This window comes from Pogonomyrmex barbatus, unplaced genomic scaffold (assembly GCF_055798465.1).
Source record: "Pogonomyrmex barbatus isolate J1 unplaced genomic scaffold, ASM5579846v1 scaffold7, whole genome shotgun sequence".
In the NCBI taxonomy this organism is placed as follows: domain Eukaryota; kingdom Metazoa; phylum Arthropoda; class Insecta; order Hymenoptera; family Formicidae; genus Pogonomyrmex; species Pogonomyrmex barbatus.
In genome coordinates, this window is record NW_028297171.1 from 355,244 (window position 1) to 372,831 (window position 17,588).

General features: G+C 34.0%; 1 protein-coding gene and 1 long non-coding RNA gene across 10 annotated transcripts in view; one reads left to right on the forward strand and one right to left on the reverse strand.

Annotated features, from left to right (window-relative positions):
* The window catches only part of LOC105432862 (uncharacterized), a 552,262-nt gene that overhangs the window by 129,617 nt on the left and 405,057 nt on the right, over positions 1-17,588 (forward strand). The window lies entirely within an intron of this gene.
* Positions 8,684-11,697, reverse strand: LOC148934810 (uncharacterized). The gene is made up of 2 exons (XR_016140930.1): positions 9,272-11,697; positions 8,684-8,894 (listed from the first exon to the last, which is right to left on the reverse strand). It is a non-coding gene; the product is annotated as an uncharacterized LOC148934810 (long non-coding RNA).

Genomic DNA, 17,588 nt, shown 5'->3' on the forward strand with positions numbered 1-17,588 from the left:
AGGTGCGAAGCGTGTAACCATACGTTTTTCGATAATTGTTTCGAGCGTCATCGGACGGAAAAATCGTATAAAGGGAAATCTCACCTGAGCATATGTAATTCTATTAAAATTTGTAGGAATTGTGAGCGATTTATACGCACAAATACGGAACATAAATGCGACACGATCTTTTGTAAAACATGTCGTTCGTTACAACCTTCGAATTATTTATGTTTGCGAACTCTCGCTCGTAAAGCTGATGTCAGAGTACAAGTACAATGGTAATGCGAGCAGAAAAATGAAAATCATGTGAAAATGAAAATGATAATGGTGATGAATGAGCGAGTAAATGGTCGTGTCGCATTTATATTTTATAATTTTGAAACTCGGCAAAACGAGACGCTTGTAGGTACCGAAAACGTGAGGATTCACGTGCTAACTCTTTGTGTTGCGCAACAAATTTGCGAAGCGTGTGCAAACGAAGACGACATGACGGTGCGTTGCCGACGGTGCGGAGTGCGCGAGTTCGTATTTCGTCTCGATCTCGTAAAACAATTTATCGATTTCACAACGCGAACGACAAAATGTTTCAAATAAATTATTTGTATTACGCATAATGTGAAAGTGTTCAACGCACAATTTACTTAAAACATTTAGTAGAAAGACCGGAGAGCACCCATGAACTGCGTATAATTTTGAACGGAACAAAAATTATCTTAATGATGAGCATACAAAATTTATTGATAGTATTAATTATATGCCAATGCGTTTACCTATGACCTTTGGTCTGAGCGTCGAATAAAGGCTGTTTTCCACACTTATTTAATCTATATCGATAATCAATCATATATAGGACCAATTCCCGATGTCAAATATTATTCTCCCGAACACATGTCATCGGAAGAACGTGAAAAGTTCCTCGCGTGGCATGCGGAAATGATTCGTGAAAATTATATTTTCGACTTTCAGCGTGAAATTATCCGATATTATTGAAATGATGTAGATATCCTTCGACACACGTGCATGGCTTTTAGAAAAATATTTTTAAAACGCGGAAACGTGTGTCCGTTTGAAGAATGCACGACTATCAGTTCCACGTGCATGAGAGTTTTCGTAAAAATTTTTTGCGTGAGGAAGAAATAGAAGTCATTCCTCGGATACAGAAACGTCGACAGGCAATCAGCGTAACCTCCCTTTGGACACGGAACTATTGGACACGATTCGATTGAACACGCACGATTAGACACCGTAGAATTGGACACCATATTATTGGACACCGCATTATTGGACACTGCATTATTGAACACCAAAGTGAATTTCCACAAGAGTTTTGTGAAATCCCTCTATCCCTCTCCTCCTCATGCTTTTGGGGCAAAATGAGATTTATAATTATTCAATTTCACATGAGTTTACGACTTTTCACATAAAGTTTCCACAAGAGTTTTGCGAAATCCACTCTATCGTTTTCAACCTTGTGAAAATTCATTTTATGTGGAAAGTCGTAAACCCATGTGGAATCAAACAATTATAGACCTCCAAATTTACTCAATGAATAACGCTATTAATTTTGCGATGTCATCAATAATTTGATGTCCATCTTGATGTCTAATAATGTGTCTAATCGTGCAGTGTCCAATAATATAGTGTCCAGTCATACAATGTCCAATCGGTCGTGTCAATCAAGTCGTGTCCAATAATTTTGTGTCCAAACAGGATACGCTCCACACAAAGCTCTGCAGTAGTTGATATGGATGGAGTGTGAACTCGGACATCCCATTATCTGTGGGACGAGAATCGTGAATATAAAATCGATGGCACGCTCGTCGATACTATGAAAGTGGGGACGGAAAATAAGATGCCAGCGCAATGTGTTGCAATTTCACGTTTGTTTTTGACATAGGTGCCCTTCGTGTTTTAAGGCGAATCGTGGTAGACCTTTCGGCCGCGAATCGCGGAGATACGATTGACGTACGCTACGAATGGACATTCATGATATCATGGCGTCTTCGTAAACGCAGATATCACGTGATTGAGAAATGGGAGTACTCTTTCGACCGAAAAATTTCGAATAATAGGGAAATGCAAAATTTTCTTAAAAATCATCCGTTGATAAAAAAAACACTCCTCTTAACTCTCTAACTTAACTTAACTCTCACGATGTGTTTTATGGTGGACGCACAGAAAATACCGTCACGCGATACGAAGTTTCGGGTACAGAAAAAATATGTTATGTCGACGTGTATTCTCTATATCCGTTTGTATTGAAAACTGGTATTTTCTCGATTAGCCATCCTAACATTTATGTCGAACAAGAGTGTTCTTCGTTAATTGGAATATCATCAAATTATAATTTTAACTCGGTCGAAGGTCTCGTGCAATGTAAAGTGTTCCCACCGTGTGATCTCTTTCATCCGGTATTACCGTATCGCGTACGAGTACAAATTATTGTTTGCGTTATGTATTGTTGCGAGACATTTTCACAAACTGAGTGTACTCACGAAAGCCCGACGGATCGAGAATTCGAGGGTACTTGGGTGTCTTATAAATTACATAAAATCATCAAGAAGAATTATCTTGCGACGCACATGAATGAGTTTTGGCAATATAAAATTGCGCGATACGAACCCGATACTCGTCAAGGCGGTCTGTTTACTGAATATATTAATACTTTCTTACAATTAAAGCAAGGAGCAAGTCGATGGCCGAGCGAATGTGGAGAAAACGGCGACGATGATGATGATGCTAAGGAGTATTACCTTCGGGAATATGAAGAAATCGAGGGTATCACGCTCGATAGGCGTAATATCGGAATCCCGATGTACATTCGTTCGCGAAACTCTGTTTAAATTCATTTTGGGGGAAATGTGACCTACGATCCAATTTGCCGAGTACCGAAATCGTGAAATCTCACAGCCAATTTATGACTTTCACGAGTCCTGAGCACGAGCTAACACGAAACATATATTACCTGTAAACGACGAGATAATATATGTTTCCTGATAACTCCGAAAAGAGGCGATGGTGCCTTCACCGCTTACGAACGTCGTGATTGCGGCATACGACACAAGCACGTTTAAAATTGTATAATTACTTAGAATTATTAGATACGCGGGTTTTATTAGGATATGGATTTGTGTGTGTGTGTGTGTGTGTGTGTGTGTGTGTGTGTGTGTGTGTGTGTGTGTGTGTGTGTGTATATATATATATATATATATATATATACATATAGTACAGGCGATCCGGACAAGTATGAACCGTATAGAGAATTTCCTGGGCCATATGACGAACAAACTCGAGAGCTACGACTGCTACATCGACTCGTTTGTTTCCGATAGTCCGAAATTCTACGCGTATATTGTTCGTACTCCGTCGCACATATGAAACGTATAAAATTAAAGATATTAATTTAAATTCTTCAAATAATAAATTAATAAATTTTAATAATATTAAGAATATGTTAATAAAAAAGGAAAGAATAAGAGATGAAGCTCCTTGATTTATGAAGGTCCTTCGATAAATCTACATTTCAGTACAATTCGACGCACAGCATTTCACGAAATTGTCACGCGAGATGAAACAAAGACATGTGCGCCAGTCTTGCTGAAACGTAAATTTATTAATAATCGTTATTCGCTTCCATACAGTTATGTGATTAAATTTTCCCGTTTTGTTCTTTCTTAAATATTCGAGTTTTCCACTTAGTCAAAAAATTGTAAGAATTTTGTAAAAATATACTTTTTGATAGAACGAATTGAGAATAATGTAAACTACATATGTTAATATTAATTTATATTTTAAGTAGTAAAATATTGTAATTTAAAATTAAGAAGTTACGTTTTATTTTTATAAAGTTTATATTTATTTGATTTGTACTTGAATAAATATAAGAAATATATTTCTTAAAACATGTTTTTCCTCTAACTCCTTTCCACCTATTTTTAAAAATAAAGTATTTTACATTTAAGAAAAAATTTGATCTGTTTAATTTCTTTCCTTTGCGTACTCTATGCCCCGCTTTTTTATAAAAATGACACCTTTTTATAGAAAAAAATAAGTTTTACAAGATTTCATTTCACATAAAACTATTTCATATTTAAGAAAAATAAATAATTTTATCTTTAATTTTTAATGCAAACTATACGGCTAGCTTATAACAATGTTTTGCCGGTGTTAGCATCTTCACGAATAAACTTGCTCACACCGCGGAGTAAATCAGCTCATCCCTGCTTGTGGTGTTTCTCGCTACCCTTTCGCGAGGGGAACACTGGTACGAGCATCTTCGCCGTAGTCCCGGACGCGGGAATAAGCTTATCCCCTCACAACCCTCGCTACCCTTTATGAAATCGCGCACAGATGCGAATCGGATATTTCGCGAAATGGATGTGCGCTGGAACATCCGTGAACGTCGATCATGTGCGGTCCCACGGGATGTAGGAAAACGAGCTTTGTGAAGAAATTTCCCCGTCATTTATTCGAAATGGCTGATGTACGTTTTGAAAGAATTTTGTTTTATTACCCCGAGTGGCAGGATGCTTATCAGTAGTTTCAATAAACTCGAGATTCCGCGATCAAATTTCACGAGGAATTGCTACGTCCAGAAGATTATTCTAATGATCCAACCCGTCCGAAATTAATAATAATTGACGATCTTATAAGGGAATCGTCCTCGAACGAAGCGATCGTGGATCTGTTTACCAAAGGAAGTTATCATAAGAATCTCAGCATGATTCTCATCTCGCAAAACCTCTTTCATCAAGGACGCGGACAGCGCGATATATCTTTGAACGCGAATTATTTTGTGGTTTTCAAAAACCTGCGGGATCATGCGCAAATTCAACATCTTGCGCGGCAAGTCTATCCCGATGATTTAAAGTTTCTCGAAGAAGTTTTTCGTACGACGCCACGTCTCAACCCCACGGCTATTTATTGTTAGATCTGAAATAATCGACTCCAGAATTTAGATTTCGAACGTGCATATTTCCTGAGGATACGATGCATTACGTACCGCGTAAATCTATCAGAGATAGCGTATAAAAGCATCTTACTGTCATTTGTGCCGATCAGTCGCGCGCATGTAATTTCCACGCGATGAAGAAGGGAACGACATCGACAGTAAAATCGTCCGCGAGAAAAATCGTTGAACGTTGGAACGAAACAATTTTATCACGGTTTGATTCGGATATGAGTAGAATTCTTAGTTCCCCCATTCCGCGCGACGTAAATGAGAAATGGAAATTGTATAAAGTATTTTGGTGATATTTCCATTTTGTTGCGAAGTCCCAAAGGGAAGAGAATTCGGCGGATGAGAACAACCGATAAGCAGAAGAGGAGTGTTGCAGAATCGATACGTGAATCACGAACACCGGGCAAAACTTCACTCCTCGACGAAACACATAATATAGCACTACAGTATTTTCTCTGTAGTAGCGAACGGAGAAAGATTCGAATATCATGGACCTGATAAACGATGCGATACGCGAAAGAAAAACCGTGAAAGTAGGAAGAGTTTGTGAAATTACTGCGCACGACAAACACCCCGACTGTACTGGGAAATACGGAATTGTTATCAACGACATTTGTCCAGACATTATTATCACGAGTTCCATGAGAAAGCCGAGAAAACTTACAGCGAAGATACGTCAGATAAGGGAAGATAAGCGCAAGATTGAAGAAGAGCAAACAATTATGCCCTTTTATTCGCCTTGTTTTCATAAAAATGAATCGTCTCTAAACTTCGTAAAAGATTCTCCACCGGCGAGAAAAAGGCGTTTACTCGAATGAATCGCACTGGAATGACAGAGCTTGAAAATTTGTACTACGATCCGGCGCATTACGCTTAATGTTCAGCAACGGAAAATCTGATGCGTGCCGCTAAACTGAATTTCTCACGTAAAGAAGTAGCTCGTTGGCTCGAATCGCAAGACGCGTACACGTTGCACTGTCCGTCGAGACGAAAATTCCCACGATTATGTTACAACGTGACAAATATCGATGATCTGTTGGAGGTCGATTTGATCAAGCTTCATAATCTAAAAAGTTACAAGGAGGGATTTTCTTATCTGCTAGTGATTATCGACATATACTAGAGACCAAAAATGCCTTCCCCCTTAAGTTAGTAGCGTTTTAGGCAGAATATAGCCAGTTATATCGCATCTAAGTATTCATACATTATGTTAAATTCGATAATATTGCCTCTTGCCGCTTGTCAAAATCGATCAGAATGACAGCTTCTCGAGAAAAAAATAATATTAGCTAATTAAACAAATAATCAATCGGGTAAATATTTACATTTAATATTTCACTCTAACTGATTTTGACAAGCGGCACGAGGCAACGTTGTCGAACTTAACATGATATATGAATATCTAAATGCGATATAATTGAGTATATTCTGAACGCTACTAACTTAAGGAGGAAGGAATTTTTGGCAGCTAGTATACTTAGTAAATTCGCATGGGTAGAATCGTTGTGAGAGAAAACGAGTAGTTTCATGATAAGGACCTTCCAAAACATTCTCTCGAGAAGCGATGGATGAATATCCGTGTACTTACAAACCGACAAGGTCGCGCGACCGTTGCAAGATCTTTTGAAAGAAGGAGACATATGTTATCGAGTAGCTCGCAATCCGGACATCAAAGTTGCCGTCGTTGAATGCTTCAATAGAACGTTGAAGGAGCGAATGTGACGCTATGTTACGCATAAAAGTACGCGGCGTTATATCGAAGTGTTGCAAGATATCGTGCGCGCTTACAATCACACTCATCAATCCAAGATGCAACCGGCGACCATTACGAGAGAAAGTGTTTATATCGCACGCGAAAATATGGAGCGTAGGGGGAGAAAGAAAGGGACAACGGTAGTAGAACGAAAGGCTAAATTCGTTATTAACGATCTCGTGTCAGTAGAGCAAAAGCCATTTTCGAGAAAGAATACAAAGCGCGGTGGACCGAAGAAATTTTTCGAGTTTGTCGCGTTGTCCATTAGCGAAGACCACGCGTGTGTACGAATTGTGCGATTTATCAGATGAACACATCCATAGGATTTTTTTATGAACAATAATTAGCATAAGTCAATAAAAACTTGGTCGAAAAAGAGTTTATCGTCGAGCGCGTGATAAAGAGCAGAGGACGTGGAGCTAATAAATAGTTGTTAGTTAGTTGGCGAGGATATCCCAATAAATTCGACAGTTGGATTCCCACTTCGAGTTTAACTTTTCTCCGAGATGAAAAAGAAGCATTTTTTCATCTTCTTCCGAGCAATAGCAGTATGAAGTATTTTTCGAGAAGTACATGCGCTTCTTTCATCACGCAATTACCTTACGATGTATTTCAAAAAATGGGAAGTCGCGCTTAGCGAGATTCAATTTCCCTCCAGTCTTTTTCACGTACGTCGAAACAATAATAAGATTAGATTTGTCGATTTGAAGAACGAAGAGGATGAGAAGAATGATGATAAGTTTATGGTGAAAGAAACAGAAATACCTTCAGGTGTTTATGAAAATAAAGAGGATCTTATCAAAGCTCTGGTGGTAGCGTCTTCATAAACATCAAATGTGTCAAAAACTGTACTCTCGTTCATTATATAAATCTGCCAGCTAATGTTTTTCAACTATTGGGAGAATCGATACCAGGGAATCTCGATTATTTCACCATAGGTTACTTTATTTCGATGGTTTAACTCCATTTTTCACTCAACTCGGTTTTACCGCCGGAGGAGGAGTTAGAGAGGTGTTATATTTCGGTGGAGAACTTTGTAGCTTGTGACGCCATATCCCCGATAAAATGTACGTTTGTTGCGATAGCTGCGAGCTTTATATAATTGGCGATATGCGAAGTCCGCTTCTTCGAATCGTTCCAGTCAATATATAATTACGCTTACGGAACGAATCTAGTAAAATATTTCTCCACTCTGCAATATACTCATATATGCAATATACATTGCGACAAAAAAATTCCATAAAATTGAAATATAGATATAAAAGACCATCTTGGAGGAAAAATACCATATACGCCGTATACGTCGTCGTATAGCGACTTTAGACATGTTCGTTAATTACTATTTACGGAGGAAAGTCCACGAAGCTTCGAGAAAAAAACAATACCAATGGAATATGACAAGTATTACAAAATGCAGAACAGTGGTGATGATGATGGTGGCAGTAGAAGAGGAATTCCTCGAATTTTCATCGATTCTATCAACATAGTCATAGGATCGGAAATTTCCTCGGAGGATTATTTAGAAGAGTACTTTCTTATCTAAGCATGGGAATGCGCGCAGTCGGGAAAGAAGCTTTATGCGCTCGAGTTGACGTGATAGAGAGTGTTGAAAACAATACTCCGTTCAAGGAAGCAGTCAAAACGCGACTCAAGGAATTGGATGGAAATTTCAAGAGAAAAACCAGAGAAAATGTAAGTAACTTAATGAAGGGGTCGGGATATAAAACATCCGCGAAAATACAAGTGGCTCACTTTCCCTTCAGAGGGCACGACGCACGCATCGGTAAATTCGGGAGAAGCTCGGTTCGTAAACGCAGACAAGTCGGTAAAAAAAAAAATTAGCGTAAAAAAAGACGAAAAAAAATCATCGAGGAGGAAAGCAACCGCAAAACTAAAAAGATGATGAAACATCGACGAAATAGCGGGAAAAAGCGCACCGTATCTGATATATTCGCTTAAGGGGGCTTTCACCTTTGCCGGCCATAAAATTAGCCTATTTTTACGAATTTTTTAAAGAAAATCTGTTATACATAGAGATATGCGGTTTTTTTTAAGAAATTGTTTAACATTTACATGACAAAAAAATATTTTTTATTTATAAAAAAATGCATTTTAATTCCTCCAAATGATGATTGAAATAGGGGAGTCATCGGAAAAACACGCCTCCATGGCGTCCGTGATTCAGCCTCTCCAAATTATCTGAAACAAAAAATCCAAAAATTTTTATTAATTATATGAGTCTCGCTATGGCGTGAACCAGAATGAAGCCAATTGCATGAAATTTATAAAAAATACGGCAGTTTAAAAAAAAATTTTAATTTTTGTCCGAAAAATCTGTTACATTTTTGTCTATAACAAATCAAATTTTTGTTGTAAAAATTTAATCCTGGTTCACGCCATGCGCGCTGGTTCATGCGCAAAAGTGTTAGGATTAAGAAAAAAAAACCGCATTTGATTATCTTTATTAGTTTCTTAGTTATCACGGACGCCAGCTCGAAAAACATGGTTTCGAGAAAAACGAGTTAAAGTTTTAGTTTGACTTTTTTCATATATAACACAAATTTCAGCGCACTTACGGTTAATCTGCAATATCAGGTCCATATAATAGTCCCTCTGCTTTTTCAAAGAAATCGTTTTCTGCCAGTTTCTCCAATCGCCGAGCTGTTCTGGCTTCTTGTGAAGAATTTGACGTGCGACGATTTGCCTGCCTCACGCGTTGTCTGTCCTTTTCGTCGGCACATAGCTTTGCTATTAGTCCAATACGGATTCCCAATATGTTCAATATTAGCAATAAACTTTTAAATCCGTCATTGAACGTACAGGTTGCCAAAAATGCTGCGACAGATATAATTTTTGCACCAGAAAAGACATGTTTCGGCGCAATTTAAATCCTAATCCCATTTCTCCAGCCTTACTAAAACGAACTTCTTTTTTGCATATTTTGCACTCCAGTATTTCAGTTAATTTGGGAAAAATCGATAGAAAACTAATAATACAATAACTTTGCAGCACATCCACTCGCACGTCATGATCAGACGTTTGCAGTTTTTTTGCCGATGTACTGGCAAACTCCACTTTTCGTTTTCACTTGAATGTTGATTCCCGTAGAATCGCTGTTTCTTTCCTTTTTTTCCAGGTCGAGTACTACTAGTTTTAGAAGTTTTCTTATCGTGGAACATTTTGAGAACACGTTTAATTAACTGACGACAATGCACGACTATGCACGACAAAGAACAAGGTTCAAGCAGTTCTAACGGCTTTCTACCTGCTCCTAAACTATTTAGTATATAGAAGGTAATACTAAGGTTCTTTTTGGACTGATAGAAATCAACATCTACCGGTTTTCTCTGAATAGTGACCTGAATAGCATTTACAAGTGCTGCTGCGCTGGCGAGCGCTTGGATAGCCCGTGCGCCCTTATGTATTTCAGCTCGTAGCTCCGTTAATATTGCGAATTTTAAAAAATCCTTTTACAGAAATATTCTACACATATGTAGGAATAAAAATAAGCAAAAAAAAATTGATTTTTTGAAGCCGACAAAGGTGAAAGCCCCCTTAACCGACGTGAGTGCGAATCGTAAATGAGAGAGATATATCCTTTCTTCATACTTACTCGAGAGAGTATTTAAAGAGCGAACTTGATCTTTTCAGTTTATCTCCTACTCAAACCAGTATCGAGAGTTCACAATGGATTTAGTACAAATCGATAACCTCGCTCACGGACGACGCATCTATAGAATTCATCGTATCCGGACACAGAGAAGATTATATAGATCTCACGCATACCATGCTAAGCCTTCGCATATGAGTGAAAAGTTTATCCATCCTGGAATATCGGCAGGACGAGGAGGGGGAAACAAAGTAGGCCCTGTGAATCATTTACTACATTCGATGTTCAACCAGATAACGTGACCAGATCGATTTCAATCAAAAACTCGTATCATCCCCAAACAATGCCTACCCGTGCAGCGCGTACATCGAAGTATTGTTAAATTATTCTTCACCGGTAAAAACTTCCCATCTGACTTCTTGTCTACACGGGACACGGACGAACCCGGTTATATGGACGATTATATGGACATGCTATCAGAATCGGAAATCAAGCTCTCGTGAGATGCGCCCGGTACATCCAAGGAGAACGTTTGTTAAATCTAATAGGTCATCTTCATTGCAACGTTTTTAACGTCAGGATAAATTTTTAATTAACGGAGTAGAGGTTAGAATGAGACTCGTTCGAAAGATGCGTTTTGTCTCATGGAAGGCAACTCAAAAATACACTCTGGATGCTAGTTTGCTCGTAAGAAGAACAAAAATAAGTCCTGGAGTGTTACTTGACCATGCGAAAATGTTGAATAAAACAACCAACTATCCTCTGACGCGAATGGGAAGTTAAAACATTCATATTTCGCCGGAATGGTAGGAGAATTGATTGATAACTCGCGATACTCTGGTAACTTCCAAGCGCGTAATAGTCGGATTTGTCGATAACAAAGTGTTTAACGGTGATAGAAAGCTAAAGAAGAGAAAGCTAAGATAGAAATTCATTTAATTAAAAAAATTAGGGTATAAATTTCTTCTCGTTATATGCCAATGGCGTGCAAATTCCGAGCAAATCACTGTAACCAAATTTCTCAAAAGATCAGCTCTACATCGAGGATTATAACACCCGCTTCTCCGGAACCGGCATCCATTTTTTAAACGAGAGGAATTCTATAAGCAGAAAAGATTATGCTAAAGATTTCATGCTTTTCGTTTTCGATCTATCGGCAAATTGCGCAGGACATTGGAATCTTGTCAAAAATGGAAATTTATGATTCGAGATGCGACTTGAAAAAGCTATTACCGCAACGATTAATTATATCGTTTACTCAGAGTTCGATAACGTATTAGAAATCGATTCATCGCATCAAATTATCAAATTAGAGGTGCGATTTGAAAAAGCTATTACCGCAACGATTAATTATATCGTTTACGCAGAGGTCAATAATGTGTTAGAAATCGATTCATCGCATCAAATTATCGTTGATTTTAGTGGATAAAATATACTCGAAACTTTCCCCCTCACCATTATCTACTTTTCATTTCTATTTCTCTGAAAGCATAAGGAAAAATAGCCGCAGTTTTGTTTTAGATGTGAATGTCATCACTTCAGGCAAAAGAGATTGAAAGTGCAATCTATGCATCATGGATATAGTTATACAAGGTTTCCGCGACACTAAGGGGAAGTTTATACCGATGGAAGTGGCAGTTGTCACTGTTAACGAAGTATTCATAAGCCATTGTATTATGATGCCTCTATATCTATTTGTCGAATTATCCGAAAAATATAGACGAGAAAATAACTGACTCTCGAAACTTCCACGGAATCGAATGGTTTGATGGAACAACCAATTCCTAACATTTCATGAACTACGTAAAATTGCACATTACATATACACAGGCCGAGAGAAGGTATATTATTTGCAAAACACTCGCGAGAACGTATATAATTTAGAAGGAATCTCTTTTGCATTCAAAAACTTGTTGGAAGGCGAAGAGCATGAATTACGCTGCAGTCATCACGGGTTTCATAGAAATTCCGACAAATTTCATTGCGCGTTACGCAATGCATGCAAATTGAGATACTGGATGCAATCGCAAGAAGGGAAATAACTATAACATAAGCAATAATTCTTTCCTAAAAATTCTTTAATTCTAAGCGATAATTCTTTTCCCAATGAAAGCTTCGATGACAGCGATACAGAAAGCGGAGTTTTTACGATAAAATAAAATTTTCCGAATCTTCTTACGTGGAGAAATAAGAGATTAGAAACAGAACAAGCGAGGTGCGAACAAATAAAAGCGGAAAAAGAAGATCTATCGAAACTCACGCATGAAAAAAAGGGAGCTTCTACCGTACAATCCTCGCAAGAAGATAAAAATATAACACCGACACCGACGAGATAGGAAATAACTCAAACATCATTTCTCTCTGCGGAAGATGAATTCGCTCGAAATCTTACGAGCGCTGCATCATCTCAGTGTTGGACATGCGGGTGTGTATCCTGCCGATAGAATCCCAAGGATGTGAACGAAGTCGACGGCCATCGTCGCGAACACCGAAAATCACGATCGTTCTGGATAATACTGGATTGCTTTGTACATAGATAAGCATGGAGAAGGCATATTTTAATAGTTACGGACTACTACCTTTGGATTCCAGATTCAATCTACGACTTCGACGAAATTGTACTATTCATAGATGAAACATTATGTGATTACAGGGCACATTTTCTCAGACTTGCAGACAATATTACGTATTTCTTTATTTGTCTCGCGGCTATAAACTTAAATAAGTTCTCGAAATATTCAGAAGATTACGAAGATAATGATAGACTAATCGTACAATTATTTCGTATAATCTTTCTTCATAGAAAAAGGAAATGCGAAAAATCTCATGTAATGTGTGTGTGTGTGTGTGTGTGTGTGTGTGTGTGTGTGTGTGTGTGTGTGTGTGTGTGTGTGTGTGTGTGTGTGTGTGGTGTGTGTGTGTGTGTGTGTGTGTAATTATAATTTAATAATATTAAATAATAAATTTTGCCTTTATTTGTAACATTCAAATAATCTCATTATTAGTTTTGCATTTTCATTTGCTCTAAGCAGCGCCAAGTGTTTTTACATAAAAATTTTTTTTATTTAAATAAAATTTTATCATTTATTTTATACTGTTACTTTATAATTCTTTGTAATAAAAACGTAAATTGAATAAAACAATTTTGTGATAAAATATTATATATAAAAATATTTTAAAGCTAAATAATTACTACCACTTGGATTAAAAGTAGTAGTTGGGTAAAAAGAAGTTTTTAATGGATAGAAAGATATACATATAATTTGGTTTTTATTATTTTTAAATTAAAGAAACTACTACTTGAGTTTTATTTTTTTAAAACAGTGGTTTATCAAATCTTTTATACGATTGAAATATATAATTTGACTAAAATGGACTTGTAGCTTCATGTTTGTAAGACTATAACTTGGCGCCAATTATTGATATCAAATCTTTTATATAAATTTTAAACAATCATTTGAGTTGGCAATATCCACTATACTTGACACCCCTTTTTTACCTTTTTTTAAAAAAAAGGTAATTTTATAGTGTATATATATATAATATAGTATAATATAGTGTATATATATATATATATATATGTATATATATATAATATATCTATATATATATATATATATATATATATATATATATATATATAATATATCTATATATATGTATACACACACACACACACACACACACACACACACACACACACACACACACACACACACACACACACACACACTTATTCGTATTCTTTTTATATTTAGAAGTCTGAGCAGCGCCAAGTGTTTTTACATAAAAATTTTTTTTATTTAAATAAAATTTTATCATTTATTTTGTACTGTTACTCTTTAATTCTTTGTGATAAAAACTTAGATTGAGTACAGCAATTTTATGATATAATAATATTTTAAAGCTAAATAATTACTACCACTTGAGTTAAAAAAGAGAGTCTTGAATGGGTAAAAAGATATACATATCAATTGGTTTTTATTATTTTTAAATTAAAGATACTACCGTTTGGATTTTATTTTTTAAAAATAATGGTATATCAAATCTTTTATGTAAATATATAAGTTAGCTAAGGTGGACTTGTAGCTTAATATTTATAGGATTATAACTTGGCACCAGTTATCGAATTTTTTATACAAATAATAATGATGACGTTTCTTAAAGTAGAAATTTACGAATCGGACTTTGTGTAGCAATATCCCCGCTCGTAAGGCACGTATGTCCTTTTATTTGACATCCTTTTTTACCTTTTTTTAAAAAAGTAATTTTGTAATGATATCATGCGTTTTGTTAAGTTAGAGATACATACAATACAATTACATGATTAATAAAAAAACTGATATAAATTTATGAATAAACAAAGTAAAAACAAAATTTTGTCAAAATTATATAATAAAAAATAATTAAAACAATAAAAATATAAAAAAAATTATGCAAATTAATAATTACAGTGAAAAATGGGAATAAAATACTCAAAGAATAATATTATCGTCAATGTTTGCGATATGAAATAGTTAAATGAAAGCATATTTCAATAGCTTGTTATTAGAATAAAGTCTTGTTGATAACTAATAGAATTTGGAAAATAAGCCGGAAAATAACCAGTCAAATATACAAAAAAAAACAACATATAAACAACATATAGGATAAATATACATGAAAAATATCAAGATTAAAAGTTATTATTAGATAAATCGGAAATCAATGGAAGATTTAACAAGAAATTCGATATCTTTGGATTGATTTTTATGTTTTTAATGTTATGTTTTCAATTGTTTTTATGTTATTATTTGCAAAAATGAATTTCTTGTTATAATTGGTTTCAAAGGTAAAAATTTTTGTGTTTTTTTAATCGAAAGTATAATTAAAATTTAAAGTGTGTTTAATAACAACTAAATATCTCGAAGAATCCAATTTTCTATTCATGCCTGTTAATCCTTGTTTCAAATTTTCTTTTTGTTTATCTCACATAAAAGGCATCATAATCTTTGCAATAACTTTTGTATTATTATTCCATCAATAAGTTTTTATCTTTACGTACCTTAATGAAAAACTTGTAAATTATACGTTATATGAAAAATTGTTACATAGGAAGTTGGAGAATTTCGAGGGGATTATTATATAATATATATATTTTTTTAATGGAGACGTTTTAGAAATTTTAAAGAAATTTCAACTTCGTTTCGTTAAATGAAATATTATATTTTTTATATTACGAAAAATATGTCTAATTTTATAAAAAATATATTACTAGCTTTAATTTAATCTAATCGATAATGATATATATATATATATATATATATATATATATATATATATATGTATAAATAATATAATTTGATAAGTTTAAATCTTAAACAAAATATATTTATATATTACGGATATAAGAATAACAGAAGAAGCAAGTTTGATAGTATACGCATTGAGCGGAAAGACCAGGTGGGTGAGCAGCCGAGTGAACTTCCTGTTCCTAGCTGGCGAAGATAATAGTACGTGTAATCTAAAATATAGTAACTCGATGCATAGCGAAATGGAATTTATATGTTTTGATATTTTGCTATTTATAAGCGATAATAATATAGTAATTTGATCAATTTTTCATTATTCTTTAATTTCACTCTTATTAACATCTCTTTTTGATTTAACGTGCTGATTCCATTTATTTCACATAAAAAATGTAATACGATAATTTCGATTTGTATGAGAATATAGAAATATTCAATTTAGTTTTTAGATTTTTGATCCTTTTTATTGTCATATATCTATATAATATTCCAATATGTTATATGCATTTCGATAAAAAATTCTTGAAATTAGAAATATCAAATAAAATATATACGCATTTGTATAAAATATATACGTACTTCCTAATTATATTTTTTAATTTATATTGATATTTCATTTATTTTTTATAATTAAATATTTTCAATGAAATAAGATATTGGCCGTCCCAATTATGAACTTTATATTAATTTAGGATCAAACTTATCAAATTATATTATTTATACATATATATATATATATATATATATATATATCATTATCGATTAGATTAAATTAAAGCTAGTAATATATTTTTTATAAAATTAGACATATTTTTCGTAATATAAAAAATATAATATTTCATTTAACGAAACGAAGTTGAAATTTCTTTAAAATTTCTAAAACGTCTCCATTAAAAAAATATATATATTATATAATAATCCCCTCGAAATTCTCCAACTTCCTATGTAACAATTTTTCATATAACGTATAATTTACAAGTTTTTCATTAAGGTACGTAAAGATAAAAACTTATTGATGGAATAATAATACAAAAGTTATTGCAAAGATTATGATGCCTTTTATGTGAGATAAACAAAAAGAAAATTTGAAACAAGGATTAACAGGCATGAATAGAAAATTGGATTCTTCGAGATATTTAGTTGTTATTAAACACACTTTAAATTTTAATTATACTTTCGATTAAAAAAACACAAAAATTTTTACCTTTGAAACCAATTATAACAAGAAATTCATTTTTGCAAATAATAACATAAAAACAATTGAAAACGTAACATTAAAAACATAAAAATCAATCCAAAGATATCGAATTTCTTGTTAAATCTTCCATTGATTTCCGATTTATCTAATAATAACTTTTAATCTTGATATTTTTCATGTATATTTATCCTATATGTTGTTTATATGTTGTTTTTTTTTGTATATTTGACTGGTTATTTTCCGGCTTATTTTCCAAATTCTATTAGTTATCAACAAGACTTTATTCTAATAACAAGCTATTGAAATATGCTTTCATTTAACTATTTCATATCGCAAACATTGACGATAATATTATTCTTTGAGTATTTTATTCCCATTTTTCACTGTAATTATTAATTTGCATAATTTTTTTTATATTTTTATTGTTTTAATTATTTTTTATTATATAATTTTGACAAAATTTTGTTTTTACTTTGTTTATTCATAAATTTATATCAGTTTTTTTATTAATCATGTAATTGTATTGTATGTATCTCTAACTTAACAAAACGCATGATATCATTACAAAATTACTTTTTTAAAAAAAGGTAAAAAAGGATGTCAAATAAAAGGACATACGTGCCTTACGAGCGGGGATATTGCTACACAAAGTCCGATTCGTAAATTTCTACTTTAAGAAACGTCATCATTATTATTTGTATAAAAAATTCGATAACTGGTGCCAAGTTATAATCCTATAAATATTAAGCTACAAGTCCACCTTAGCTAACTTATATATTTACATAAAAGATTTGATA